Genomic DNA, 6477 nt, shown 5'->3' on the forward strand with positions numbered 1-6477 from the left:
CAAAATAATCAAGAGAGATTGTGCTTGGGCGATCCCCAGCCAGTTCTAAAAATGCCCCTGCCTTGCCTTAGGTGATCTAGGGTGCATCATCATATAACTTGGCTGCAAGTTGCCGCTAGGTCTTTCATTTGGCTTTAATACTCTAAATAAAGACTTAGTACCAAGTACATAGTCCTTGAAATAAATGTGGTAGAGTGGAAAAAATGAAGATATTAAGACTCAGATAAGCCTGGTTCTGAATGCCAATTGCCATGCCAAACTTTACTTCCCTTGGCAAGTTATTTCAACTCTGAATAATAATAGCAGAAGTCACCATGTAAGATAAGTCAGTAATGGGCCAAGTATTTTATGTGCAAAATCAGAATATCCGCTACTCTACTAATATCCTGGGGTCAGCCTCCCCTAAAAAAATAGCCTGAGCCCCTAGGTAACATGCTATGTCAGAGAAGTCTAATATTTTCTCCAGTGTTTCTAATATGGGTTCAAATGTTCTTCAAATTCCTGTTGTCAGCTCACCTCTTACCTTCTCTCTCCCTCTTCCTCCTGAGATGTTGTCCTCTCTCCTCTCCTCTTTCATTGAAGGTTAAATATGGCTCCTTCTCCTTAGGCCTCCACATAATACCAACACAAAGTTTTCCTGATAGTTTGGTGATAATGGAAGCAATTACAGAAAAGGAAACAGGCTGGAGTTTAATATCACAGTCTCACCAACCCCCCCTCTTCTAGAGCCTAGGCCTAAGGCTGCCATGTACCTGGGATCTCAACCTCCCACTGCGAGCTTTCTCTCATTCTCTCTTTTCTCTCGGCTCCAGGGCTAGAAAATAGAAATTTTCTGTTACTTTGTTATGCAGGGCACTTTTAGATCCCCTTAGTCTTACTTCATGCCCCTGGGCTTTGCCTTCAATAACCACGAACGACCCTTTAATGTGAGTTTTCTAGGCTGAATGATATGAAGCTTTGAAATAGCAATTTTTCTTGCACTTCTGGTCAGAAACCCCTCTCTTATCAATAGTTCTTGTAAGTGGAAAGGAAGTGAATAGAAAAGTAATTCTCACCCTGTCCCTACCATAGGCGTCATGAAGTTCTAGGATTCCATTCTCCTCTTATACAGATATCACTTTAAACCTATGAGGAAGTTTAAGCCTAGAGAATTGAAATAATTTTTCCAGTGTCATAAAGCTAGTAGGTAATATTTTAGAACTCAGTGCGTGGACTGCTGCTCCCTCTTGGAAGTCAGTTGCTATGTAAAAAGTCCAACCACCTTGAGACCACCATGATGTAACAAAGCCCAGTTAGCCATGTGGAGAAAAAAAGGCCTTGTAGAGAGCATCAAGGAACCAGACATATGAATGAAGCCTTCTTAGATCTCCCAGCCCATGTTAGGCACCAGCTGAATGCAGATGAATGAATGACAACAGCCAGTGTCACATGAAACAGAACTATCTGGCGAAACCCTATCCAAATTGCTAACTATTCCTGTTTATAAACCCAAAAGATTAAAGAAACAATAGATTAAAGACTATTTGATTTGATAAACAGTCTCATTCCTTCATTTATTCATGTACAACACATTCATTAAGCATCTACTATGTGCAGGGCACTGCTCTAGGACCAGTGGACTCCACCACGGAAAGGGTAAACATGGCCTTTTCTCAAGGAACTTCAATTCTAATGCTAGGAAGACAGACAACACATAAAGAAACAAATCAATGAAGTATAAAATGTGGGGGGATAGGCCGGGCACAGTGGCTAACACCTGTAATCCCAGCACTTCGGGAGGCCAAGTGGGCGGATCATGAGGTCAGGAGATCGAGACCATCCTGGCTAACATGGTGAAACCCCATCTCTACTAAAAATACAAAAAAAATTAGCTAGGCATGGTGGCAGGCGCCTGTAGTCCCAGCTACTCGGGAGGCTGAGGCAGGAGAATGGCGTGAACCCAGGAGGCAGAGCTTGCAGTGAGCCAAGATCATGCCACTGCACTCCAGCCTGGGCGACTGAGCAAGACTCTGTCTCAAAAAAAAAAAAAAGTGTGGGGGGTAATGGTAAAAATTATGAAGAAAAACAGTGTGATCCAGGGATACAGGTGGGAGCAGGGAAGGACGTTGGTCAGGAAGCAGTGTCTATTTTTAAAGTCCTCTCTGAAAAAGTGACTTTTGAGCAGCTTTGAATGAATCAAGAAGGTGAACTATGTGAAGGAATGAAGGAAGCACATTCTATGAAAAAGGAAAAACAAATAAAAGCCCTAGGGAAGAAACAGGCTTGGTTACTCAAGGAAGAGCAAGAAGGGCAGTGTGGCTGGAGTGACAAGAGAAAGGGGTAAGATTGGAGAGACTCACAGGGGTCACACACTGGAGGGTCCACATGCCTCAGTGGGGAGTGTGGATTTTATTCTAGTGTGCTCTCGGAAGGCACTGGAGGTCTTTGAGCCATCTATCCTGGCTGCTGTGTGAAGCATAGACAACAGAGGGGAAAGCATGTAAGCAGAAAAACTGGTAGGTTATTGTAATTGTCCAGATGAGTGATGATAGTGGCATGAACCTGGGTGGTAAGAAGTGATAAGACGTGGGATTTAGTCTGAACAGAGTACCTCAATTTCACATAAAATTATTATTCAGAGTGAATCCTCAGCTCTGAGGTTTGGAAGCATTTCCATTTTTTTAAACTGATGATTGAAAGAGCTGAGCTGAGTATTTCATCAATGCCCTGGGAGGCAATGTTTGGCATTCCAAGCCTGCCCATTGAGTGCAGAGAAGCCCAAATCACCAGGACAGCACTCAGGTGGGCAGAGCAGTAGATTTTATTGGATCCAAAGGGAAAGCCCTATGTAAGCATGCATCAAAGCGGCCCCTGCTTCTCTTCCTAGGTGAGAGATCAGCTAACTTTTCAGTCAGTCATACAACTATCTATTGTGGCTATCCTCTCTGACACCTTAGAGGAGATCTTAGTTGTTTGGCACATTCCTTGGAGAACAATGGAATTAAATCTTTTGTAGCCTAACAAATATTCCTCAACATGCAGAGCTGATTTCTGGAGAAAAGAAGGACCAATTGGCATATGGCATTCGGAATCTTCTGGAAAGGAAGTAACCTAGACTCCTACACCTTTCTATCCAAGATTTAAAATTACAGAAGCAGGAGTGGCCTGACCATGTTTTGTTGGCAGGAGAGGATCCTAAAGGCTCCAAAGACAAGAGGAGTGAAGGGATGCCATGCTGGGGACTCAGGCTTATCACTGGGGCCTGAGGCTTATGGGTTTGAATCAACTCTGGGAGAGTGTGTGGCTGAGGTAGAAAGAGGCTCATAGTGCAGCCATCAGAACTCATGGTAGTCCTTTGGGAGCAATGTTTGAGAGTGACAGTGTGAACTTAGGGAGCTGTACCCTTGCAGCCTAAGTGTGGGTTCAACAGTACTGACAATAGCCTAGAACTTTGAAGATGCCATGGGATTGGCAAATAGTTTTCAACAGGGATACCATGTGGCAGCAGGAAAAATAAGCTGCATTGGATCAGACTCTGCTTTGTCACCTACTGTGTTTGAGCCAAAAGTCTGGCTCACTTTGGATTGAGTGACCCCCTGGTGTTCAGAACAATGGAAGAGAAAAGGGCTTCTCATGAGATCCTGGACTTCCTACAAATAAGGATAAAAGTGCACCCTGGTGATTAACTGAAAAAATGAAAAGCACCATCTACTTGGTAGTGGCCATATATGCAGTATGGTATATGGTACGCCATATATATGATAAATAATATATATACCTGATATGTGTGGAAAAGACATGCTGCCTTACAATCATGAAAATTTGGCTAAAGCTGTCTTTTCTGGTAGGACAATGGGTGTTTTTATTTATCTTTTTAATTATATGGACTTTCAAATACTCTAAAAATTTTCTACATGCATCACTTTTTCTAAAAAAAGTAAATCAAATATAAAAGAAGAGAATGTTTAGCCCTCATCCTGCCAGACAGATGCCCCTGCAGGTGACCCCGGGAACTTATCACCAATGATAACTTCCACATCCTTTTGTGGCTCCTGTGATGGCCATAGGTGGTGATTCCTAGGCCGGTGAGTGGCCAGGACCTGTGCTCCCCTCAAGCAGGAATCCTGGCCCGCCTGTCTTCCCCAGCCCAAAATAGGATGAATAGGAGGACCTTCCTGGCCTCCTGTTACTGATCAGGCTCCCTCCCTCTACCATTCTGGGGATGCTAATGAGGTGACCGCTCATGGGTGTCAAGAAGGGATTTCCCACACAGGCTCCTCTGTACCACACGTGTGCTTTGCAGATTTTCACTTCAGGTGCCAGGTGGCACGCCCACACAGAGACAAACAGACCCTCTCCCATGTGATTTGCATGCCCCGGCTTATCCTCCTGGGGTCACTTCATCGTTACTAACATTTATATATGGCACTCACCTGGCCAGAGCTCTGTGCTGAAGGCTGAGGGGCACGCAAAGATGAAAGCTCCGACTGTCTTTAATAAACCTTCAATCTAGATGGGACCTGGGGGACATAGAAGAAAGAGTCGCTTCAAAGTAGAACATGCTGAGTGTTAAAATAGGGATAATCTCCTGATTGACTTCCTCCCATGCCAACCAAAATTACTCCTATCTGTTATCAGGTTCTGCCTTCCAAACCTCTCCAATGAGTGCCCTTGTATCCATTCCCACTGCCTCTGCAATGGTTCAGTCCTCATCCAGCTGTTACCAAGGCTCTTGTACTGGCCTCTGACCACCATTCTTCCTTCATGCATTTGCATTGCCAGAAGGCAATCCTTCATTGCTGTGTTAGTCAGCATTCTTCAGGGAAACCGAACCAATGGGCTATATAGGGTGAGTGTGTGTGTGTGTGTGTGTGTGTGTGTGTGTGTGTCCTGTCCTAAAAACAGTGAATAGCCCCCCATTACCTTCAGAAGGAAGTCTTAACTCCTTAGCACAACACTCAACGCCTTTCCCAATGTAACTGTAACCTATCTTTTCCACCTGAGCTCTGTCTTTAAATTTTTTCTTCTCACGCTCCAGCCCCAAGAAGAAGGCCCCTATAGCCATCCACCTCCCCACTTTACTCCCCACAAATACAGCACTTTGGGAAACCAAGGCAGGTGGATCACCTGAGGTCAGGAGTTTGAGACCAGCCTGGCCAACATGGCGAAATCTCATCTCTCCTAAAATACAAAAATTAGCCAGGTGTGGTGGTGGGCTCCTGTAATCCTAGTTACTCGGGAGGCTGAGGCATGAGAATTGCTTGAACCCAGGAGGCGGAGGTTGCAGTGAGCCGAGATCGCGCCACTGCACTCCAGTCTTGGTGACAGAGCAAGACTCTGTCTTGAAAACAAACAACAACAACAACAACAAAAATACTCTAATAAGACCAGATTTATCAACATTCCTCAAATTCGACACAGCCTGGAATATCCTTTTCTTTAACTTCTGCTTTTCTTTTTTCTTTTTCTGTTTTCTTTTTTGCGATGGAGTCTCATTCTGTTGCCCAGGCTGGAGTGCAGTGGTGTGATCTCAGCTCGCTATAACCTCTGCCTCCCGAGTTCAAGCAATTCTCCTTCCTTAGCCTTCCGAGTAGCTGGAATTACAGGCACACGCCACCACACTCAGCTGATTTTTTAATATTTAGTAGAGACGGGGTTTCACCATGTTGACAGGCTGGTCTCGAACTCCTGACCTCAAGCGATCTGCCCTCCTCAGCCTCCCAAAGTGCTAGGATTACAGGCTGAGCCACCATACTCGGCCTAAATTCTGCTTTTCAAAATTCTGTTCACTCTTCAGGCTACAATTTAAATGTTTTCTTTTCCACGGAGCCTTTTTCAGACTCCAGCTGGGAATTAATCCCACCTCAGACCACAACACTTGGCTTATATCTTCTTAAACACATTCATTATGTTATGCTTTGCCATCATCAACTTAACCTTGAGTTCCCAGAAAACAAATACCATATATCATTCCCCTTTGTGTCCTCTACAACACAGGGCACATAGCAGACACTTTTCCTCCTCATTGAATCAAGTAGCAAGTTATTCTTATCTTGTTTTCAATACAAAAAAATATTTAAGAAGCCCCATGACTCAGGGCATGGTCCACAGATGCCAGATGACTGAGAGGTACCAATTGATCCAAGGATGGATATCAATCTTCAAAATTTAATTTTGTTCAGTGAATTTGCTTATATTGGTGTCTCTTTCCCTCCCCAATACTCCCCCTCTCTCTGTACACACACACACACACACACACACACACTCACACACACATCTCCTATATATCCCATTGGTTCTGTTTCCCTGGAGAATCCTAATATGGCTGTGAACTCTTAATGGGCCAAAAAACTAAGCCACTCCTGCCAGTATAGAGGGTCTGGCCCCAAGAGAAGTTGCATGTCAATACAATACAGTTGTTCATATAGGAACATGTTTTCCCTAGCTCTGACGTTTCTCCCACGTGGAGGGACGTCCATTCATTGACATTCCTGGCCC

This window comes from Pan troglodytes, chromosome 1 (assembly GCF_028858775.2).
Source record: "Pan troglodytes isolate AG18354 chromosome 1, NHGRI_mPanTro3-v2.0_pri, whole genome shotgun sequence".
In the NCBI taxonomy this organism is placed as follows: Eukaryota; Metazoa; Chordata; class Mammalia; order Primates; family Hominidae; genus Pan; species Pan troglodytes.